Source organism: Apium graveolens, chromosome 4, assembly GCF_009905375.1.
Source record: "Apium graveolens cultivar Ventura chromosome 4, ASM990537v1, whole genome shotgun sequence".
Taxonomy (NCBI): domain Eukaryota; kingdom Viridiplantae; phylum Streptophyta; class Magnoliopsida; order Apiales; family Apiaceae; genus Apium; species Apium graveolens.
In genome coordinates, this window is record NC_133650.1 from 80,467,406 (window position 1) to 80,493,238 (window position 25,833).

Genomic DNA, 25,833 nt, shown 5'->3' on the forward strand with positions numbered 1-25,833 from the left:
CGGATTGAGACATAATCTTTACTACTGGTGCCATTATTGTGAGTAGAATTTGCAGAGAATAACTTGAAGGTTTTGTAGAGAGAAAATGGTAAAAGCTTTGAAATTTCAAGAAAGCGTAAAGTAAAAAATGAAAAATCAGAAGGGCTTATATACTTTCTCAAATTAAAAAGCATAAATAAGAGATTAAACAATAAATATATGTAAGTGAATTTCAGCCGTTTAAGAATAAACTGTAAGTATTCTAAAAACTACCTTTAAAATAAATACATACAGCTGTATGTATGAGTATCAACGGTTAAGACAATAGAATCAACGGCTGTGAAACACTTGAATCGACTGATGTGATATTTCAACGGATAAGGTAAACTGTCATCCGTTGAAGAGCACTTCAGTTTTATCCGTTGACGGATAAAAATTCCAGAAATGTATATGACTTTCAACGGATAATGAACATCCGTTGACAGAACAATTTTGACTTTCAACGGATAGGGAATATCCGTTGATGGAATAATCTGTGTTAAAAATCAAATTTGTTCTTGCAGCTAATACATTTCAGGCTTCAATTCAAATTGCAATAAGGACATGAATTTTAAGAGTAATTAAGCATACCTAGCTCACTTACCAATCTTGTGAATGTTGATTCATCAAGTGGCTTGGTAAATATGTCTGCAATTTGTTGTTCACTTGGAACAAAATGAAGTTCCACTGTACCTTTCATCACATGTTCCCTAATGAAGTGGTACTTGATATCAATGTGCTTGGTTTTTGAGTGCTGCACTGGATTTTCAGTAATGGCAATGGCACTTGTGTTGTCACAAAATATTGGAATTTTGTCAACAGTCATACCATAGTCAAATAACTGGTTCCTCATCCATAGTATTTGTGCACAGCAACTACCAGCTGCAATGTACTCAGCTTCAGCTGTTGATGTGGAAACAGAATTCTGCTTCTTGCTGAACCATGATACAAGCTTTTTCCCTAGAAATTGACAGGTGCCTGTTGTGCTTTTCCTGTCTATTTTGCAACCTGCATAGTCTGCATCTGAGTAGCCAATTAGATCAAAACCAGACTCTCTAGGGTACCAAATTCCTAGATTTGGAGTCCCCTTGAGATATCTGAAAATTCTTTTAATGGCCACTAAGTGAGATTCTTTAGGGTCAGCTTGAAATCTAGCACAGAGATATGTAGAAAACATTATATCAGGTCTACTAGCAGTTAAATATAAAAGTGAGCCAACCATGCCTCTATAACTTGTAATATCCACAGACTTTTCAGCCTTGTTTAATTCAAGCTTAGTGGCAGTGGCCATGGGAGTTTTTGCAGGTGAACAATCCATTAAGTCAAACTTCTTTAAAAGATCATAAATATATTTAGTTTGACTAATGAAAATTCCACTACTAACTTGTTTTACTTGTAACCCAAGAAATTAAGTTAGCTCTCCCATCATGCTCATTTCATATTTACTTTGCATTAATTTAGCAAAATTTTTACAAAGCTTATCATCTGTAGATCCAAATATAATATCATCTACATAAATTTGTACAAGTATCTTAGAGCCATTAACATTTCTAAAGAAGAGAGTTTTGTTAACAGTACCTCTTGTGAAATGATTATCTAGAAGGAACTTTGACAAAGTCTCATACCAGGCTCTAGGTGCTTGCTTTAGTCCATAGAGTGCTTTCAACAGATAATACACATGGTCTGGAAAATTTTGATCTTCAAAACCTGGAGGTTGGCTTACATAAACTTCTTCCTCCAATTCCCCATTTAGAAATGCACTCTTGACATCCATCTGATAGACTTTGAAATTGGCATTAGCTGCATAGGCTAGAAAGATTCTGATGGCTTCAAGTCTTGCAACTGGAGCAAATGTTTCATCAAAATCTATTCCCTCTTGTTGAGAATAGCCTTTAGCAACCAATCTGGCTTTATTCCTTATGACAATGCCATTTTCATCCATCTTGTTTCTGAATACCCATTTTGTGTCAATGGAACTCTTGTTCTTTGGCTTGGGTACCAGCTTCCAAACTTTGTTTCTCTCAAATTGGTTCAGCTCTTCCTGCATAGCTAATATCCAATCTAGATCCATTAAGGCTTCTTCCACTTTCTTAGGTTCCTCCTGAGATAGAAAACTACTATACAGACATTCATTTTGAGTAGCTTTTCTTGTTTGCACTTTAGATGATGCATCACCAATGATCAGTTCAAAGGGATGATTCTTGGTCCATTTCCTTTGAGGTGGAAGATGTGCTCTAGATGAGGTGGCCTCAGTATTGTCGTGATGTGAGACAGAGTGTTGATCAGTTGAAACTCCCCCTGAGTTGTTGGTCCTTTGCAGGAAACTTGGAGTTCTATCAACTGATGATGTAAATCGATTATCCGTTGATGAACTATGATCAACGGATGCTTCATTATGTACTTCAACGGATGATGCACTATGTCTTTCAACGGATACTGCATTGCCTCTTTCAACGGATGCAGAATTCTGTGCATTATCCAAGGGCATATCTTGAATCCCTTTTGAAGTGTCATCTCCATTAATCTCCTCTTCACTATCATCACAATATATCTCAATGTTGTCAAATTTGAGTCTTTCATGGTGTCCCTCATCTGTTAGTCCATCAATCTTTTTATCATCAAACACAACATGCACAGATTCCATAACAATGTTGGTTCTTAGATTGTAGACCCTATAAGATTTTCCAGCTGAGTAACCAACAAATATCCCTTCATCAGCCTTTGGATCAAACTTCCCTTTATGGTCAGATTAATTTCTCAGTATAAAGCATTTACATCCAAAGACATGAAGAAAGTTTAGAGTTGGTTTTCTTCTCTTGAACAACTGATAAGGAGTCATGCCTTTAGCTTGATTGATCAAAGAAATATTCTGAGTGTAGCAGGCACAATTAATAGCTTCAACCCAGAAATATGTTGGTAACTTTGATTCTTCAAGCATTGTTCTAGCAGCCTCAATTAAAGATCTGTTCTTTCTTTCAACTACCCCATTTTGCTGAGGTGTTCTTGGAGCTGAGAACTCATGCATGATTCCATTTTCTTCACAGAATAGCCTCATTGTCAAATTCTTGAACTCAGTTCCATTGTCACTCCTGATATTCCTAACCTTCAAGGTAGGATGATTATTGACTTGCCTGATGTGATTGATAATGATTTCACTTGCTTCATCCTTTGATCTAAGAAAATAGACCCATGAAAACTTTGAGAAATCATCTACAATCACCAAGCAATATCTTTTTCTTGCAATTGACAATACATTGACTGGTCCAAACAAATCCATATGTAGCAGCTGTAATGGTTCATCAATTGTTGTTTCAAGCTTCTTTTTGAATGATGCTTTCCTTTGTTTGCCTTTCTGACAAGCATCACACAAACCATCCCTTGAGAATTCAACAAGAGGAATTCCTCTAACTAAGTCCTTTTTGACTAGATCATTCATTGTCTTGAAATTCAAATGGGATAGCTTCTTGTGCCATAGCCAACTTTCAGCTGAACTTGCTTTGCTAAAGAGACAAGTAATAGATTCTGCATCTATAGAGTTGAAGTAAGCTAAGTACACATTTCCTTTTCTAACTCCAGTTAGAACCACTTTGTTATCTTTCTTACTGGTGACAACACAGGCTTCTGAATTGAAGGAAATTGTATTCCCTCTATCACATAGTTGACTGATGCTCAGTAAGTTGTGCTTGAGACCATCAACTAATGCAACTTCATCAATTATGACATTCCTTGTTGAAATCAAGCCATATCCCATAGTAAACCCTTTGCTGTCATCTCCAAAGGTTATGCTAGGGCCAGCTCTCTCCTTAAACTCTGTGAGCAGGGAGAAATCTCCTGTCATGTGTCTTGAACAGCCACTGTCCAAGTACCATAGATTTCTTCTTTTTCCCTGCACACCATAAAATCAATCAAGTTGATTTTGGTACCCAAGTTTCCTTGGGTCCATTCTTGTTAGCCTTTCTCCTAGACTTCATTCCTCCTGCATCTTTAGACTTAGGTAACTTTGAGTCAACCTTGATCTTAGATGTAGTTGGTTGAGGTGTAGGGTTAGTCACAGAATCATTTAGCACATTTGGAATTTGATAACGCATGGATTGTGCAAGCATGTTATTCCATATTGGCATATTGTATGGCAATTGAGGCATACTACATGCAGCAAGATAAGGATTGTTAAAATATGGCATGTTTGCAAAATGTGCATAAGGATTCTGTTGAGACATAACAGGCATAGCATGTAGAGGTGATGCAGACATATTAGGCATGGAAGAGGGCACAGGTATGGGAGTTTTCTTAATAGATTTGCAATTAGCAGATAGATGATTAACACTACTACAATGCACACAGCTTTTTCTAGGAGCATACTTATCAGGTGTGTAATTGTTATGTTTGTTAACCCCTACCTTCCCATTTCTATTAGATTTCCTTTTAGTTTCCTTTTTATCCTCAAACACTTTGAGCCTATTCTTTAACTGTTCTAAGGTCATGTGTCCTATATTCACCTTACTGAAATCTTTGGATGTGCTTGCTTCTTCTTTGACAAAGTTCTTGGAAGTTGAACCAAACTTTTTGTTGAGTTTCTTTAAATTTTCACTTTTAGAAACATCTGCCTGTTTTAATTGAGGAACCTTCAACGGATGCTCCTTTTCTTCCTTTAACGGATAATTTTCATCATCCGTTGATTCCACATCCGTTGACAGCCCATCAATTAATTCCATTTTCTTTTTGTTTTTATCCCAGGCAGTCTCACAAAATGATTCAATTCCTTGGACCTTGACAATTTGAGCACTAACATCCCTAGATGTCTTCCAGGCTTTAATCACCTCTTGCTCTCTCTCTAATTGATTAGAAAGTATTTCTACTTTCTTAACAGATTCAGCTAATTCATTTTCAACAGATATGCAATGTAGCTTAGTTTTCTCTAGGTCAATCAACTTATCTTCTAACACAGCATTTTTATTACTTAGAAACAAATTGTTCTCTTTAATCCTACTATTTTCTTTAGCAAGAGATTTAAGAGACACACGCAAATGATACAGTTCAGTAGACATGTCATTAAAAGCATCATTGCACTCTTCTTTAGTAAGCTGTGTTAAATCAGTAGTGATTACCTGGTTGCTTGATGAACTAACTTCATTTTCCTCAGAATCAGCCATGAGAGCCAAGTTGACATATTCCACATCTTCATCCTCTTCTTCTCCATCAGCTGCCCAGTCTTTTTCCTGAGTAATGAAAGCCCTCTCCTTTTGCTTGAGCAGATCAAAATATTTCTTTTTGTAATCTACTTGGTCAAATTTCTTCTTTTCAGAAGTTGGCTTTCTGCACTCACTTGCAAAGTGTCCACTTATACCACAATTGAAACACTTGAACTTGGATTTGTCCACCATGTTCTTATGAGGTTTAGTGGCTCTAGTGTTTTTCCTAAATTTCATCTTTGCAAATCTCCTGGACAGAAATGCAAGATGCTCATCAATACCATCAGAGTCATCTTGGCTGGAGTTGTCTTCATTCTCAGCAACTTGCTCCTTACCCTTGCTTAATTCTGATTTGCTTTTGCCATCTTTGGAGTTTGATGTAGATCTCACAGTTTCTTGTCTGCATTCTTTCTCATTTTCAGCTACCAAGGCAACTGAACCTCCTTTCTTTCTTCCCTTCTCCAATACCTCATCCTGTTCCAGCTCTAGTTCATAAGTCTTCAAGATTCCATATAATCTTTCAAGAGTGAAGTCCTTATAATCTTGAGAGTTTCTCAAGGAGACAGTCATGGGTTTCCATTCCTTTGGCAAAGATCTTAAAAATTTAAGATTTGAATCCTTCACCTGGTACACTCTACCATACAGCTTCAGTCCATTCAACAGCTTTTGGAATCTATTGAATGTGTCATTTAAAGATTCATTTTCTTCAAAATGAAAATACTCATACTGTTGAATGAGAAGCTGCATTTTGTTTTCTTTAACTTGTTCTGTACCTTCACACAGTAGCTGAACTGTGTCCCAAACCTCTTTGGCAGTTGTGCAATTTATCACATTATCAAACATATCCTTGTCAAGACCATTAAACAAAATGTTCATAGCCTTCTTATCCTTGTGGACTTCTTCTGTGTCTTCCATTGTCCATTCTGCTCTAGGTTTTGGAATGGATTGACCAACAGCAATTGTGGCCGTAGCAACTGTGGCTACTTTGTGGGGAATGTGAGGACCATTCTCAATGCAGTTTACATAACCTTCATCTTGGGAGAGTAGATGAAGGTGCATTTTCACCTTCCAATGGTGATAACTGTCTTTATCAAGAACTGGGATTTTTACTCCAATATCCTTCTTACTCATCTTTGTTAGTTTCCAAGAACTTTAAACTCTTTGTGTGTCAAGAGCCTGCTCTGATACCAATTGTTATTCCTAATGAACTAACAATGAGATTTACAGAAGGGGGGTTGAATGTAAATCTCAAAACTTTTTCAAGTTTTGAGCAGTTTCAAAGGCTATGTGTTTAAGATAAACAAGTGTATGAATTGCTTTAAGCTAATACTGACAGATATATATTCAAACACTAATGTAAAGAACACAACAGACCTTAAAAACTTTTCTGGTGGATTGTTGTTCCACCAGAGATGGTATTTCAGAAAATCTGTGATTCAAGAAGTTGATCACAGCTGCGTCCTAGTACAAACTAGATAATTTTTCTCTCAAGATTTTTCTAAACAGCACTGGAAAAATTCTCATCTAATTACTAGCTGCTACTTGGTTTATATATCACCAAGTTTACAAGTGAAGACAAAGATAAAAAGTACAATAATAAAATAAGTTCTCCACTTGTTTCTTCTCCATTTTACTCCAGTGCATTGTTGACTATTGCCTCTTTATACTAGAGTAGAACGGCTGCTTTTTCTGATGTTCCTGAAATAGGCTACCACATCTCAGTTGTCTCTGTCAACCCATGTACCTCTGTTTGTAGGTACAACTACCACTTGTCAACTGCTATTTAACAGAACATCCGTTGAAGCCTTCATCCGTTGATGGCTTTATCCGTTGATGTGTTAGCAGTTGAAGCTCTATCCGTTGATGCACTCATCCGTTGAAGGATGTTATCCGTTGAAGCTTTAGAGACATCCGTTGAAGCTTTGTTTCTCATCCGTTGAAGGTCTTTAAGTTATCCGTTGACACCATTTCATTTATACAAAATTACAAGGCATGAAATACTTACAATTGGCCTTCCTATCTGCATATCCTCTAGTAGTCAACATGACTTATAATTTCCCTCAACATTTAAGAATTTATATCTCAAATTCAGAGACTGAAATGTGCTACAACACTAGACTTATTTCTAAGTAAAGCTACACCATCAACGGATAGCCAAAATGGTCTTATCCGTTGAGGCTACAAACACTAGATTTCTACTTAAGTGTTTTGTTAAACATATCATCAAACTAATGCACATATATTCCTAACAGTGAGTCAATCACGTATTCCAGCTTCTCAATCCTGAGAACAATTCTCAAGTTTCGAAGCCAGTCAGCATAATTAGGACCAGTCAATTTGTGAGCATCTTGTATGCTCCTGAGTGATAGTGTAGAAGACATAATGTATATTGTAAATCTGTAAATGATAAACACATAACAACACTTAGCAAATATTCGATTTCATTTAAAAAACACTATATGAATCGGGTCTTTATTCATAAGTGGCTCCCACTAGTTTTCCTAATTTATTCAACCCCCTACGTGAAAAATTAAGCATTCATAATGCTAGTGGGAATAGGGATCCTACATTCCATTACACAACCCCGGCTGTGGCACAAAACGCCATGTAATGTTCAATAGGCAGACAACTCTTGTCAATTACATCTAATGTTATTCCCTAATCAAACTTTAGCCTCTTGAATAATTGAGTCACGGCTGTGGCACGACAAACTCAATATTCTAAGTCAAGTCTAACCCAACATTCCGTACAATTGAATCAGTCCCCAAAGGCCCACGGCTGTGGCACGTAACGACCTTTAGATTCTTATTCAATGTACACATCTCTATGTAATAGACAAGTATTTCTTATTTCGAAATCAAAGCCCTCGGCTGTGGCACGAAACGACAATGATTCAAAAATAAGAACTACTTTTCTATCATATTGGAAGGCTATGACCGACACAAGCCCGTTGTGTCATTGGCCAATTACTACTTGATATTATTTAATTTTAGAGGGATTATATTACGTTACAATCATAATCATATTATAAAGAAATTCTTCCTTTTAAATTAAATATTTCAAATCAATAATCAATAATCAGATGATTCCCAGATCGGGTGGAGCATTGTCAAGAGGCGTCACTTAATAACCCTTTCTTACAGATAGAAATCTGTTATTGACAGAATCATCCTTTCTCTCATATCGAAAATTCATATTCAATTACGTGTTTCACAAACACAAGAATCTCATGATTGTATTCATAATATTGTTATTAAGGTTATGAAATAATTTCACTATACTAGGTTGTCTAACAAACGTCTTATGTTTATTTAAGTTCACCTAAATCTATCATCGCATGATAAACTAAGCATATATCACATATATCAACATGAATAAACATCAAGGTAGGCATGTTACATCATCTAGCACATTAGTCTAAGCATTATACATCCCTATGTATCACATGAAGCATTTAAAAGCAACTAAAACAGTTAAAAATAGCTTTAAAACACTTCATGGAAATATAAACAGTTCAAAACTTTTATATAAACTAAAATTGATCACTCCATTAGATCCGTCTCGAAAAAACGAATCCAACGGTCTATTGCACGCCTAAAACGGAGTTACGAAACTCCCAGAAAATCAATTTTAAAATCAACAGACGGGCTGTAACGCATTACAGGAACGCGTTACAAGCCCTGTAACGCATTCCGGTGATGCGTTACACCCCTTTTAAGCCATTAAAGGGTGTAACGCATTCTCTGAATGCGCCACAGGGGTGTAACGCATTCCCAGAATGCGTTACACCCCTATATTTTTTATTTATTTATTTATTTATTTTATTTATTTTTCTGCACCAGCCGCCGTGGCCTGCTACCTAGAAAACCGTGCATCTGACTTCTCTGACTTTGTACCTTTCCCGACAGCATACAACAGCAGATAACTAAACAGGCACATGACAGATATATACATACATACATACAATTCATATATATATATAATTATTTAATTATGAATTTTAATTGAAACAACTTCAAAAATTCATAATAAAAAATCTATACATCATAAAATTATGAAAAAAATACCCAGACGATCTACAACACTTGTAGAATCCAGATCAACATTCAAAATTATTCTGAGAAACGATTTCTCATCAGATAAAATTAATCCATAATATAACTTGTAAAAATCATAATTAATTCATAAAAGCATATAAAATTCTGAAATTTTTACCACAGATCTATATGCATACAACCTATGCTCTGATACCATTGTTGGATTTTAAACGCAGCGGGGTCATGGTAAAACACTTTTACACATACAAAATCCAAATAAAAGCATATAAATCGTGTATAAAAATTCGAGGGATCGAATCTAACCTTTAAAAATAATTCGGAGACAAAGATCAGAGATCCTTAGCAGTTGCTCCTCAAGTGTGAAGCACTCCACCGGTATCCACCAACAAAACGATGTTAAGAAGGAGGAAGGAGGTGGAGAGAATTGGGTTTTCCAAACTTTTTGGGTTTTCGGGTTCGATGGGGTTAGAATAAAATAGGGTCTATAATAGTGTATTTATAGGCAAAATTTTCAGCTGAAATTTTCCCATAAATAATATTATTATTATCCCATTTATTATTCTCATTAATAATTAAAACACCTTTTAATTATTAATCCTTTTTCTAAACACTTTAGAAATAATTCTCTCTCTTGATTTAATTTCCAAAAATTAAATCCTTAATTAATAATATTAAGAACTTTTCTTAATTAATTTATAATCAATTAAATCTCATTTAATCAATTATTAAATTTGCCAATTAATTATTTATTTCATAAATAAATAATTATTAGCCATTATTAATTAATTCCTCCACCATTAAATCATTCTCTTTTTATGGTGTGACCCTGTAGGTTCAATATTAAGCCGGTAGTAGAAATAAATAATAATAAAACTATTTTATCATTATTTATATAAATTCTCTAATTTACTAAATATGATTAATTAATTAATCACATTTATTCTACATCGTGAGGGATACTTCTCAGCATATCGCGACTATCCGGATAATATGAATTCACTGCTTAGAATACCAAGTACCTATTCAGTGAATAGTTACCGTACAATAAACTCCTTCTACCCTACAATGTCCCGATTAAATACAAGGCATGGATCTCGTGTCAAACCTATCTAATTCAATCACTTGCTTACCATTTACTATGCGTAGTTCTATGCAAATTAGAAACTCCTTTCTAATTTCATTCACTCTGGCCAGAGATTCCTGAACTAGCATAAGTGGATCAACCTTGAACATTCGCTTCCTTCACTGGAAGGGGTAGATCCTTTATTGATCATACACTATCTTCGTGTACAAATTCCTATACCCAGAAGAGCCCTAATAATTGTCCCTGGAGACTAAGAACTAAACCAAAGCATAGTTCAGTGTACACAAGATGACTATGATGACATCAAGTCTAAGGATACTTGTACAACTATCACTAAGCGAACAACTGCTGACACGTGAGTGAACTCCATCAGTTGTTCAGCTGGGCGAGTCATGTTCAGTGAACTTATTCCATAATAAGCACCTACATACTAGCTATAGTGTCACCACACAAATGTCTATGAGAACAGACATCCTTCATAATGAAGCAAGCATAGTATGTACCGATCTTTGCGGATTATTAATTACCAGTTAGTAATCCTATGACCAGGAACTATTTAAGTTTAGAGTTATCATCTTTTTAGGTCTCACTATTATGATCTCATCATAATCCATAAAAAGCTTTACTCTAAACTATGGTATATCTTATTTAAACACTTAAATAGATAAAGCCCGTAATAAAAACAAAACAAGTCTTTATTAATATCAATGAAATCAAAACAGATTACATAAAAGATATTCCTAAATCCTAATACATGATTGGACTTAGGACATATTCCTTTCAGTTGTATCATATTGAGTTCTTTTTGCGTAAAGATATACTTTAGACAGTTGTGATATGTGTAAATTTGTCACTTCTCTCCATAAAGATAATGTCACCAAAGCTTTAATGTGAATATGATTGCGGCTAATTCCAGATCATGTGTCAGATATTATTGTTCGTGAAGTTTCATTTGTCTAGAAGCATATGCAATTACATTACCGTACTGCATTAATATGCATCCTAGTCCTCGGTAGGAAGCATCGCTGTAAGTGACATAGTCTCCTTGCTCGTCTGGTAGTATTAATACAAGTGCGGTCACCAGTCGGTTCTTCAATTCCTGAAAACTTTTTTCATATTTTTCATCCCATACGAACTTTTCATTCTTTCGAGTCAATTTAGTTAAGGGCGTAGCTATCTTTGCAAAATCCTTAACAAATCTCCTGTAATAACCAACCAATCCCAAGAAACTTTTGACTTCCGTCGGTGCCTTTGTTCTTTCCCAATTCAATACAACTTCAATCTTTGATGAATCAACTTTAATTCCTTCAATATTGATTATGTGGCCTAAAAATTGTACTTCTCTTAATCAGAATTCACATTTCGAAAATTTCGCGTAAAGTTGCTCCTTCCTTAAGATTTTCGAAGCAATTCTTAAATGCTCGGTATGTTCTTCTTCGGTCTTCAAGTAGATCAAGATGTCATCAATAAATACAATCATAAAATTATCCAAGTATCTCTTGAATACCCTGTTCATCAAATCCATAAATGCTGCTGGTGCATTTGTTAAACCGAATATCATTACCAGGAATTCATAATGTCCATATCTGGTATGAAAGGAAGTCTTTGGAATATCTTCGGCCTTGATCTTCAATTGATGGTACCCTGACCTCAAATCTATCTTAGAAAACTATGCGGCTCCTTTTAGCTGATTAAACAAATCATCGATCCGCGATAAAGGATACTTATTTTTGATAGTCAGATTATTCAATTCATGATAATCGATACATAGTCGTATGCTACCGTCTTTCTTCTTCACAAATAATACTGGTGCACCCCATGAGGATACAGTAGGTCTTATAATTCCTTTGTTCAGAAGATCTTATAACTGCTGTGCCAACTCTTTTATTTCAACTGGTGCCATCCAATACAGAGTTTTCGAAACCGTTTCCGTACCTGGTGCTAAATCAATAGTAAATTCGATTTCTCGATTTGGCGGTAATCCTGGAAGTTCATCTGGAAAAAATATCCGGAAACTCACACACAACGGGAATGTCTTAAATCCTTGGATTTCCTTTTCAGTATCCAGTACATAGGCCAAATAAACTTTACATCCTTGACATAGTAATCGTTTAGTCTGCATCATCGTCGGGAACTTTTTCCGCTGTTTCTCACCTTTAAATATTATCGTTGCATTATCCGTAGTTCGTAATTTCACTTTCTTATTCGCACAATCGATCTGAGCATTATTACCGGTTAACCAATCCATTCCTAGAATAACATCAAACTCCCCTAACTTAAAAGATATCAAGTCAATTGAGAAATGATGTCCTACTATTTTGATATCACATTCTGGACATACTCGATCTACATGAACCTGATCGTCATTTGCTAATTTTATAATTAAAGTCTCGCGCAACCGTTGCATTTCACAACATATCTTATTAATGAATTCTTCAGATATAAAAGATATCGTTGCTCCAGAATCAATCAATACTTTTGAATTAACCAAATTCACAGAAAGCGTACATGCAATCACACTTGTACATTGCATATATTCCTTCATTGTCATATTAAAAGTTCTCGATTTAGGTTGACTCTGCTGTGGTGGTCGAGGTAGTGCCAATACTTTCGGAATACTAGCGGTCATTGCTGACCCTCTACAATCCCTGACAACATGCCCTTTCCTCCCGTACTAGAAACATATATCATCTACCTTGTTTGTTGGGCATTCATTGGATTAGTTCTCTTTCTATTTACACATTTAGCATGTCACATTTGGCTTGTCGCATACGCCCGTATGTTTCTGACCACATGTTTTGCCGTATGACAGTGGTGGTCTGATAATCCTCTACTGGTTTGGGGCTTGGAAACTGTTACCTGCTCTCTGATTGCCTTGTTCTATTCTTTTAAAATTCATATTTTCCCGAGCTTGAAATCCCGGCTTTTTGTTAGAACGGCTCTACAAATTTCCTTGTCCCTTTTCCTTTTGGGACATTTCACTTTCTCCTTCGATGATCATGGCATTCTGATCAGTATCAAATACTACCACCCTGCTGTGAATCCATGGCTGCAATCCCTGTTGGAATCTCTTAGCCCGTTTCTCATCAGTATCCACCAGTTCCGGAATAAACCTAGCCAATTCTGTAAAAACTTGGCTTCATATTCAGTCACTGACATGTTCCCTTGCTTCTATTCCAAAAACTTGATTTCCATCTGGTTATTCATATAACGAGGGAAATGCTTCTCCAGAAACAATTCAATGAAACTATCCCAAGTCACGATGCCTTCACCTTCTAAAGCTTTCTTGGATTCCCACCAATAATTGGCTTCTCCTTTCAGGATATAGCTAGAATAATCAGTCTTCTGATCCTCTTCAACTTTCACTAATGTGAATGCTTTTTCTCTCTCTTATAGCCAGGCTCTATCCTTAGTAGGATCCGCTGTGCCCTCAAATTCTGGAGGCTTGACTGATTGAAACTGCTTAAAAGTAAAAACATACACAACTAGTGGTATTTGTGGTTCAAGACGGGGTGGCTGTTGTAACATTTGTGGTTGAAACTTTTGTTGTTGCTGATTCATCTACTGTTGCATCATTACCATCTGTTGTTGCATCAGATGGAACATTTAGTTCATGGTATTATTATTCTGTTCCTCAGAATTGTTGTCTGATGTCCCTATTTTGGTCTTTCTTTTTGGTGCCATTTTTCTTATAATAAAACAAGCAGTTTTTTAATAATTTTATTAAACAGTTGATAGTGAATAAAGAAATAGGCTGACTTGTATTAAAACAAAAATTTTAAACAATTTAGGATTTTAAGCAAATCATTTAAAACAATTTAAAATGTTAAATAAATAGACTAAATAACATTATTTTAAACATTTCATTTATCTTTACAAAATTAAACAGAATTTAAAGATATGGAAATACTGTAAAACAGTAAAGTAAATGTAAAGGCTGTAAGGACTGAAAATTTTAGTAAATGGAAGAAAAATGTTGAAAAAGGTTTATTCTATATAACAGACACCAACATCATGTGTTAGTGCTTGATACAAAAGTCCATCATAACCATTACTGATCAAAACTGAGTACTACACATATATCTAGTCTCACCATACTATAGCTGCCTCTATCTACATATATCACATATACTACACAATCCCGATCCCACTGTCAGACATCAGAACCCTTTCGGAATACGGTCTAACTCCCGTCGAAAGATCTCAAGAACAGACTGAGCAAGATGAGTGGCTCTATGAAACTCTGCATATGTATGAGTCTCATCATGAATCAATACATCTAACTCAAGAGAAGCGCTGTAGACGGTCTGCTAAAGTCTTTGCTTCAATAAGTAATCTGGATGAAGTGCTGATAAAGGTCCTCTATCCATCTGGTCAAATAGTCCCATAATCTCATGACACTAGGATCTCCAATAATGCACCTCCTCCCTCATGCCACTATACTCAATGATAAGGCACAGTGTGCGGCTATCTAACCTGACCAACTGACTCCTGAGATGGAACTCTGTGTATCCCAGCAACATCCTGCTGTGGCAATCCCAACTGTAAACTTATATCGTGCTCTCCCATCCCCTCAACAGAGGCCACCTGAAATATCTCCGGGTTTGGACATACATAGGTAAAGGAAGTGGAGCTACAACAGGTGGAGCTCTGGCTCTGCCTCAGGGATAAACTGGCACTGCAGGTGTAATAACCCCAATTTTTGGAATTTTTGAAACACGGATGAATAATAACTTTTACTGATGATGCTGATTAAGGAAAATTATCAGACCACACTATATGGGAGTACTGTTATGGAAATTCTAAGATCGTATTAGTATTCCATAAAGTAAATAAGTGTATGTAAAGATCGTCAGAATCCGAATTCAAATCTTTGATTTTTCCCGAAAATCCACCAGATACCGAAAGAATTGAGTATAAGGTAACATGATTAAAAGGATTTAATTCAAGGATTATAAGAGAGGATCATAAAAGGAATATAAAATATGGAAAAAGGTTTAGGGGAACCCAAGTAATAAGATCCCGGGTATGATCCCTCAAACGATAAACGAGAACGAAAGTTAAACGAACCGTATAACAGATCAGTGATCATTAGCCAAGTAATTAGGAGCTAAACAAAGAGGTTAGTGATGATGATGTCATCACACCAACAAGAAGAGGACAAGTGTGGGAGGATGACATAAGCATGACCAAAAGAGAAGGAATTGTTGGATGATTGTGAGCCACACATTTTTTACCATGGTAACAACCTAATTAACAAGTAAATCATCACACAAATACCTAGGCAACCAAACAAGAAGCATTTCTTCTCCCCCCTCATTCTTGCTCTCGGCTTTTCCATGAAAAGCAAAGGAGAATTTTCAAAACTCAAGCTACACACCTTTAAAAATCAAGAGGTTTGTTTCTTTAGCTTCCATAATTCATAACTTAGATGAGCCATAAGTTTAAGCTCAAGATTCCATGTTTAACATAGCTAATCAATTCATCAAAGTTCTTGGTGAATAGTGTTTTCAAGAAACTAACTTGTGTTTTCTTATGTTTTCTTCAAGATCCAAGCTTAGTAGAGATAGTTAGTGGTTATTTAAGGCTTCCTAAGTGATTTTCCACTCTCTAAGGAAGGTATAACCCCCCCAAACCCTAACTTTACTTTGAGTATTAGGTTTGGTTTTGTTTGTTATAGTTTATGAGAGCATGATTCTTGTATGTTTAGAGTTTGGTTGGAATTGTAATGAGTTTGGAGTTGTAAATCTTGGATTATTGGTTAATGAACTTAAGTATAGTTTTAGTTCATGTTTGAGAATAATATAAATTGGAGAACTTGAGGTGTTGGGGCTGTTGTAGTATTGTATGGATGGAGTTTGGTTGTATGGTTGATTTGTGGTTGATTTGTGGTTGATTTGTGGTTGATTTGTGGTTGATTTAGAGTAGGATAAAATTTGGTAATCGCGTAAACATAGCCGTCGTAATGCCCGATTTACTTTAGACTGTTTTGTTCTTAACATGCGGACCCGTGACTCACTGTTAGTTTTTGACCATTGCCATGATTAGATATTTCATGTTACGAGCTTCATTTTGATATGTGGTTCGCTTGAATCCGATGTACGGTTTAGGAGAAACGACCGTTTTAAGTAACGGCGTTTCGTGAACGAACCATTACCCCTCGCCTTACTTTGAAACCTTGGTTAAGGCCCTTAAATGACTAATTGGAGTATGAAACAATTATGTAAAGTGGACTAGGCAGTTGGTAGGGTATTCGCGAAAGCGTCGCCTTAAAATTCGTAACGGTTAATTTATTAAAAATGGTGGAGCCAAGAGTACTCGAACGACTTATGTGATTCGTTAAGCGTAGGAGTGACCATAAGCGAACGTTAGGGTTCAATTGGTTAAAGTCTAGTTTCTTAAGCGACCGGGGTTTAATTCCAACTTATGCTGTTGTTCATAGGTTATCGGACCCACTCTAAGCTTAAGTCTATCCGGGAGCACTCAGGCAAGTTTTCTACCTGCTATACTGTTGTGGTGATGTATATATGTATATGCATTATCTTGTGATAGATGCATGTTGGTTAATTAGCAAATTTTGCGATATATTGAAGCATGCTGAGATGGTATATATATGCATGTCTGTTTCGTAATCTGGTTATCTATCTGTTGATTTCAATGCTTATAGTTGCATAATACCTATGTTAGAGATAAGCAGTAGTTGCGTATACCCTTATTATAGGGGACCCAAAGGTGAACATTTTTCTAAACCGGGAGTCGATGTTCCCGAGTATAATATATATATATTTATATATATATATATTGATATAGTTTTCAAAACTATTAATCGAATAAGGTTTATTCGATAACTTTATTTTATTTATTTAATGAATATTATTTTGAATATTCATTTGAGTATTTATGACTCCGTTATTTTATTTAATGAATATTATTTTTGAATATTCATTCGAGGATTTATGACTCCGTTATTTTATTTAATGAATATTATTTTTGAATATTCATTTGAGGACTTATGACTCCGCTTATTTACTAAATATTATTCTTTATTTTATTAAAGAATAATGTTTCGATAATCAAACTTACTTTCGATTATTCAAATAAAGATAGTAGTTTTGTATAAGTATATCTTTGGTTATTTAATATTCCTTTCAAGTATGAGTTTTAAAACTTCAACTTCAAATTATTTATATAGAGATTATCCTTATGAGAATATTATTTAAATAATAATATTCAGATATTTTCTAATATATTGAGACTGATTTATTTTATTAAATCAGCATTACCCCAAACATTCTTAAAAGTGTTTTCGAGTCTTCAAAATGATTTTAAAAGTTAGAGCGGATCACAAAACTCATTTTTATATTTAAGATCTTCCTTTCAAAGAGGATTTAAATTCTCGCTCAAAACCTGAGGGATCCGGCTCTATGGTGTATTTATATTCGCAACAAGGTTGCTGTTTTGATAAATGAATTGATTACTTACCCAACGTTCGGGAAGTAAGTCCATCTATTGAGTCGGCATAAGCAACATGGGCTCAGTGGGCGTCCATGAAAGTGTAAGTGGCTCAGTGGGAGTCCATCAAATGCGTAAGTGGCTGAGTGGCAGTCTAGCATAAGGTCCTATTACGGCCAGGGTGATGACCAGTGGGGAATTCGTCCATCTACTAGTAGAAAAGGTTACTTATTGGTATCTTTGCCTGATCAACAAGATATCAGGTTTATGCCAAGGTTTTCTCCTTTCCAAATTCATTGGATATTACAACAATGTTTATAATTTTCATAACAGAGGTTTTCAAGGAGTGTATGAAATATATATATATAGGTGTATATATATATATCGGGACTTAATGAAGTATCTCGTAACTTCATTATTTATAATGATATTTCAAGGATTGAATCTATTCAAATCTTATGTTGTAGTCTCATCTATGTGATGAACTTTTGAAACGGATTATACCTTGAATGGTGGTAGTTGAAGTAGTATTCGGAAAAGATATAAGTATATTGGAGTATCTTGTAACTTCATCTTTTAAACTTATATCTAGTAAATGATTATCTTGTGCATGTCAAAGATTTTCAGAAAAACGTTGAGACAAGGTTAGATATATGAGATCACCTTGCAACGATATTTTTATATAGTTATAAACTGGAACTCTGTGTATATTATACATGTTAGAGGATTTCAAAGATTGTGAAAAATATATATATATATATATATATACTGAATATTTTGCGACTTGGTCGCGTTAAGATAACAAACTTGGTTCATTTCTTTTTGACCAAGACTTTCTTGAGTACTATGAGGATGCTCACATATTGTAAATCATTATACATATTATTTTGGTGGGCTTGTTGCTCACCCTTGCTTTCTTCTTTTATCACACAACATCAGATAGACAAGATGAACAGGACCAAACTCCCAATTCGTGAGTGGATAGGAAACGTTCCGCAGTTTCCTATAGGCGTTGATGTCGCTGTAGTTGAGGTAGGAACTACCAATAGGCTAGGCTTTCATCTTTTAATGTACCAGACTTATGTATCTTTATGAATTGTAATAATGGCAAAGAAATGTAAATTTATTCAGAAACCCTTTTAAGGTGTAATGGCATATAATTGTGGAATAAAATGACTCGTGTTATTTTTGGATATTCATCTCTGAGACTATAACTTGTGGTGTGTGTGTTTATTGTGGGGTCACAGTACGGAGTAGTTGATTGTTTATTAAGATTGTGTGTTATTAAGGGAAATGGAACTCGTGACAACCCTGATCCCCGACCCCGGATTTTGGGGTGTTACAGAAATGGTATCAGAGCTAAACGTTATAAATCTCAGAGATGAAGTGACGTTAAAATAATAAGTTTACTAAGATAAATAAGAACTCTTGCCAAGTTCATAGTCGGACTACCTAACATAGTACTGACAGTTAAAACCCTTATGGGAACCCTTATAAATATCGTGAGAGAAGCGTAGTTCGTTATCATATATGGTAGCGGGACTCCGAACCTTGAGGTTGAGGAGCAACAGCGCGATGATGTTTTATTACTAATTGGAGATCGGATTGTGGATCCGATAGAGCATCCTAACGCAGGACCTGATGATGTTCATATTGAGGATGTAGCGGTTGAGGATGTTGTCCTACAAGGGATTGTGGTTGAGGAGGATCCCGTGGAGGATCCTGACAAGAATGAATAAAGGACCACTAAGGAATTGATGACCATGGTTAGGGAAACTACCAGAGGTAGGATTGGTCGGTCACTACCGGAGGTTCGTTCAAGTTTGTAAAGATAGTAGCCCCTTTAACGCGGCTTACTCGTAAGACTGAGAAGTTTGAATGGACAGAGAAATACGAGAAAAGCTTTTAACAACTAAAGCAAAGGTTGGTGGCGGCCCCTATGTTGGTGTTGCCAGATGAAAAAAGAGATTTTGTGAATTATAGTGACGCTTCGCATAAGGAATTAGGGTGCTTCTTATACAGTACAGCAAGGTAATCGCGTACGCGTCAAGACAATTAAGGGAATATAAAATTCGATATCCCCACCCATGAGCTTGGGCTCGTGGCAATAGTTTTGTGCTAAAGATTTGAGGCACTACTTGTATGGAGAGAAGTGCGAGATTTACATTAGCCATAAGTGCTCTAGTACATTTCACGCAGGAAGAGCTCAATATGCGCGAGAGGAGGTGATTAGAGCTAATCAAGGATTACGATTATGAGATTCTTTATCATCCAGGGAAAGCCAAAATGGTGGCTAATGCCCTTAGTGTAAAGGAGAGACTCAAGATGATAATGTATTTGGGAGAGTTGATAAGAGATTTTGAGAAAATGGATATAGAAGTGAAGGTAACCGGAGCCGGTACCGAAAAGCTGTTTGAGATTGCAATACAGCCCGAATTATTGGAGAAGATTATATTGTGTCAAGAAAAAGTGATGAATAGAGGCAGAGAACCAATGACCGGAGAAGAGATTAATACCTAGAAAGATGATGAGAGAATAATGAGGTATCCCTACAGAATTTGGGTTCCAAATGTTCAAGAGCTTAAGGACTGGATCTTAGATGAAAGTCATAGTTCGAGGAATAAGATTTAGGGCAAACCCTGAATGTGATAGTCAGGGAGGATGCCATCAAAATAGAAGGAACCCATAACATAATGAAGTGGAAAATGAGGATTTAAAACATGAAGGATGACCCCGATTATGGGGAGGATGAGAAAACATTTCATACTGAGAAAACAGAAGTCGAGCAAGATAGGGAGAACCAGGACGGTACTCCTATGGGAAAATTCATGGACCTGCCTAAACAAAACTTATACTTTTATTCCCAACCACCACCTTGAGGAAACGATGCGGTAGGAAATTCTTTCATGACCTTTAAGTCGCTAAGAGTTCCAAGGAAGAGGTTGACCCAGTCGAGGCAAGAGCCTGGCTAAAGGAAATATAGGAATCATTTGAGATTCTAAATGATTGACGAATCACAAAAGACGGTTTTTGTCACTTACCCTGCTAAGAGAGAGGCCACCCGTTGGTGAAAGGCCAAGAAAGGCACGGAGCCAGAGGTTATAATAAATTGATTAAAGTTCAGACAATTGTTTTCGGGAAAGTACTTCCCAAGGTTATGGAGATAGTGTAAAAGCTTTAAGAGCCAGAATAAAGGCGGACGAATATGATGAATTATGAATCTAAGATTATAAAAGTTGTCAATATTCGTCTGGAGGACAAGAATCCTAGAACGATGTTATGTTTGAAGTCAATGATTAGTGGGTACGTAAAATGATTGTAAGAGAAAGGAAAATAAAAAGAAACTGAAGTGAAAAGGAGCATAAAGGCAATAGAGTTTGAGGAATGATAAGGGAGTCGGGTATGAGGAATCCCTAAAGACTCGTAGTAATAGAAATAGAAAATTATATGATCGTCAGGATGAGGATGATTCACCATGAGTTAAAGTTGATGGTTGAAGGCATAAGAGATATATATGTTGTACCCCCTTCAAGTTGGAAGGATTCGGGGAAACCTTGGGATAGTTCGAAGGATAAATAATGAGACGCGGATAGACTGAAGAGACAAGAAAGTAAGAAATTAGGAAAATTGGATGAAGGAAGTGACCTTCAAGAATGTGAAGTGTAAGACCGGTGGCATGATACCCAGAAAGGGAGACGCCAGGTATGAGAGATATCCCAACATTGAGATGACTGTTGAGATAAACAACAAGAGTAAATAAGGAATTATTAAGAAGAAGTTCATGTTGAACATGACCAATATCTTCCAGGACATCCCTATTGTCATTACCAAATTAGGAAAGAAAAGCGGATAACCGTTGTTATCTTTTGGAGGCCATATTGATTGACCTCATTTTGAATACAGATGTTATTGTAAAATTAGGCATATACTATCGAGGTGGGAATGATTGAATAAGACACCCTCATCAGGGATATATGACTTTATTTATCCAGGGAAGGATGCATGTACTTTTTCTAAAGGTGGAATTAAGGATAAAACATCGGTAACTTAAAATGAATCCTAGGGGAATGCATAAAGGTTGGCATTTCACCCTTAATAGGGATAGTATGAGTTTGACAGTATGAATTGGAAAGGATTAAGGTAACAACAACCTTTAAGGATCAGTGGAGAAATTTTTCAGAAGTATATAGACAATGATTCTGGTATTAGTAAATGGTATTTTGATATGCCCTGTATCTAGGGAATACAGGAGGAACGATTCAAGAATAACCTAAGAGGTTTTACAAGGAAAAAAAGTAATATTCAAAGTTCTCAAGAATAGAAATTTTGATAAAGGAAATATGACATAATTATAATGATGCCAGGTGGGCACGTGTTGAACCATAATAAAGTATAGATCGACCCAATGAAGGTCGAGATTGGTGAAAACATGTAGGGCCCAAGATAAGAGACGTCCTAAGTATGATCGAGAGTCAGTTGTGACAATGTTAACCTCTAAAAGACTGAGGCAATAACTTATGAAAAAATGGTGATATATTTTTTCACCAAAGCGTAAGGAAGAGCATTTTCACGCAAGTAGTGATTGGAAATGATGTAGAAAATTTAGTTGAAGATCATTTAAAAGACATTGATTATAAGGAAATTTTACTATCAGGAAAGGCCAAAGAGGCGGCCGACACTTTAAGTGTAAAAGGACAATCATAGGCGCTTGTGCCAGAGGAATATAGTGATAATGGTTGAAGCCGTGAAGGTTGTATTATGGTTTGAAAGATTGACGTTCCTTCTGATGACTGTGCAATACCCAACCGTAATAGTAGTTTGGTAAAGGTTTAATTCGTGTAATCGCCATGAGCGGGCTATCTATCTTAGAAGGTCCTATCTTGAGAATAATCCAGGACCATGTTTCAAAAAGGACTAAACGAACCTTTGAGTTAAGTCTTCTATTGAAGGCATATGATTAGGAATGGTATTAACCTGCTATCGTTGCTTTGATTGAAACTCTTCTGCAATTTTATCTGCTTCATGTCATGAAAGTACGTCAAGATCTGGAGTGTTCTTCATGAATTATGAATGGTGATTATGTTAACTCCTTAGAAGAATTTGATACGACAAGTATGGACTCCGTATGGTTAACTATTAAGATCCAAGGAAAATGAATGACTACAGTGGGTCAGCGATGGACCATAGTAATACAGCAATGATTCTGCGAGTAATGAGTCGATTACAACCGTAAGAGTTGTATTAGAATGGATGTTGAGATTGAGTACCACTAATCGGGTCGTGGTGATGTATAAGTTATCATTGATAGACTAATTAAGTCGATTATCTACCTACTGAATATTTATTCCTTCTTAGGAATAGAGAGTCGTATTACTATACGAAGAAGGTTGCGGTGCAAGCATAGAATTCTAATAACGATGATGTCTAGAATGAAATCCCAGATTCGATTTTCGATGTCGAGGGAGTTTCAAAGGTGATTGTGTATAAGCTCGAGCAAGAGCATGGGTCCATAGAATGATGGACAGAATAGCAAAAATAAAATAAAATATTTAGGCATGTGAAATGAGATGCTATTATACTTGATGTTGATATATATACGTATATGTTTTGTTCTCCTATGACAAACCTCGATAGTTCAGAGGTAGATTCCAAGCCAGATATTTTGTGGCAGTATATTTTATATATATATAATTCTCTTCAATTCATTCTTTTCTCTCCTTTTCATTTTGTATAAGCTGAGAAGAACAACCCTTCCAGAAGGGGAGGTATTGCCGAATGACTATCTATCTGTGTGATAGAAGCCTAGTAGGATACCACATGTTGTTTAATTGCTTGTCAAGTACTTAAGGCTGGCCACCTTCAGTACTAACTATGCGATATAACAAGTGTTCATGATCATAGTGATCTCTCAATAAATTCTTATTACTTCTATATGATTGGTCAAGCTTTCGAAGATAGAAGCAGCTAGAAAGGAAGTAGTATCAGTACGGTGGTATTCTGATTCTAACACATTCGTAATGCTAAGGTTGACGCGTGTATTAAAAGGTTATAGAATGCTAACGAGCAAAGGTGTAACCAGTATAATATTAGGAATGGAAGATAGTAGCGATTACGAACTGGAAAAGAGTGGGTATTGAGAAGCAAAAGCTATAATTCTAGAAGCTATGAGGAGGGTCTGTGCAATAGACTTGAAAGAAATTGGAATGATCACTTAACACAGATTGAGTTTTCTTACGACAATAGATCATATGTCATTATCGAGATTTCGCCTTATGAGATCCTTGAGGGAAGACAATGTTGATCTCCCTTATGATATGATGATGTTGCAGAGCGCAAGATGCTTAGACCAGCAGTGGTCCAAAGGACCAAGGATATAATAGATTTAATCAGAGGACGACTGGTAGTAGCCCAAGATGGACATAAAAAGTATGTTGATTTGACACGAAAGGACAAAGAATAGGAAGTGGGGGACCTAGTGCTGTTATAGGTATTCCCTTGGAAATGATGGATGAGGTTTAGAAAGAAAGGAAAGCTAAGCCCACGAATTGTTGGACCCTTGGAGAAATTAAGACGTATTGGGAAGTTAGCATATGAGCTAGCCCTACCCCCGAACCTATAGCAAGTTCACAACGTGTTCCACGTATCAATGTTAAGGAAGTGTAATTCGGATGCCAGACAAATAGGGGCATATGAGCACATAGACATGCAACCAGACGTAACCTATATGGAGCAACCATGAAGGGTTATAGATTGAAAAGGAACAAGTGCTTAGGAGAAGGGTTATCAAACTAGTCAGAGTTTGATGGTAGAACCACAATGTGGGAAAATATACTTGAGAGTTAGAAAGTGCAATGCTAAGAGAGTATCCCTATTCATTTTCTATCTAATTCCGGGACGGAATCCTTTTAAGGAGGGGAGACTGTAATAACCCCAATTTTTGGAATTTTTGAAACACGGATGAATAATAACTTTTACTGATGATGCTGATTAAGGAAAATTATCAGACCACGCTATATAGGAGTACTGTTATGGAAATTCTAAGATCGTATTAGTATTCCATCAAGTAAATAAGTGTATGTAAAGATCGTCAGAATCCAAATTCAAACACTTTGATTTTTCCCGAAAATCCACCAGATACCGAAAGAATTGAGTATAAGGTAACATGATTAAAATGATTTAATTCAAGGATTATAAGAGAGGATCATAAAAGGAATATAAAATATGGAGAAAGGTTTAGGGGAACCCAAGTAATAAGATCCCGGGTATGATCCCTCAAACGATAAACGAGAACGAAAGTTAAGCGAACCGTATAACAGATCAGCGGTCATTAGCCAAGTAATTAGGAGCTAATCAAAGAGGTTAGTGATGATGATGTCATCACACCAACAAGAAGAGGACAAGTGTGGGAGGATCACATTGGAGGATGGCATAAGCATGACCAAAAGGGAAGGAATTGTTGGATGATTGTAAGCCACACATTTTTTTACCATGGTAACAACCTAATTAACAAGCAAATCATCACACAAATACCTAGGCAACCGAACAAGAAGCATTTCTTCTCCCCCCTCATTCTTGCTCTCGGCTTTTCCATGAAAAACAAAGGAGAATTTTCAAAACTCAAGCTACATACCTTCAAAAATCAAGAGGTTTGTTTCTTTAGCTTCCATAATTCATAACTTAGATGAGCCATAAGTTTAAGCTCAAGATTCAATGTTTAACATAGCTAATCAATTCATCAAAGTTCTTGGTGAATAGTGTTTCAAGAAACTAACTTGTGTTTTTTTATGTTTTCTTCAAGATCCAAGCTTAGTAGAGATAGTTAGTGGTTATTTAAGGCTTCCTAAGTGATTCTCCACTCTCTAAGGAAGGTATAACCCCTCCAAACCCTAACTTTACTTTGAGTATTAGGTTTGGTTTTGTTTGTTATAGTTCATGAGAGCATGATTCTTGTATATTTAGAGTTTGGTTGGAATTGTAATGAGTTTGGAGTTGTAAATCTTGGATTATTGGTTAATGAACTTAAGTATAGTTT